The sequence below is a fragment of the Nematostella vectensis genome, chromosome 14 (genome assembly GCF_932526225.1).
Source record: "Nematostella vectensis chromosome 14, jaNemVect1.1, whole genome shotgun sequence".
NCBI classification, from domain to species: domain Eukaryota; kingdom Metazoa; phylum Cnidaria; class Anthozoa; order Actiniaria; family Edwardsiidae; genus Nematostella; species Nematostella vectensis.
In genome coordinates, this window is record NC_064047.1 from 14,004,624 (window position 1) to 14,004,920 (window position 297).

A 297-nucleotide genomic window follows, 5' to 3' on the forward strand; every position below is an offset into this window, starting at 1 on the left:
TTGATTTACACTTTACGACTCGAGTTGTAGATGTGTTGCGGGCAAGTCGCATACGACTAAATCGTGCTGTTTAGATCAGCCTTAATAAATCAAGTATAGATTGCCAATTAGACATGCGAAATACAAGTTTGGGGGAAAAAAGTAGGTTAAATATAAACATTTCGAATTCCTCGAATGTTCCGTAAATCGAATCGAAAGCGGAAGTGAAACTCATTTCATGTCACCTCTTCAGCTTTATCACGCCGAAGACAAATGAATAGATTCACTTTTAGACGCCTTACAAATAAAGGAACAGCT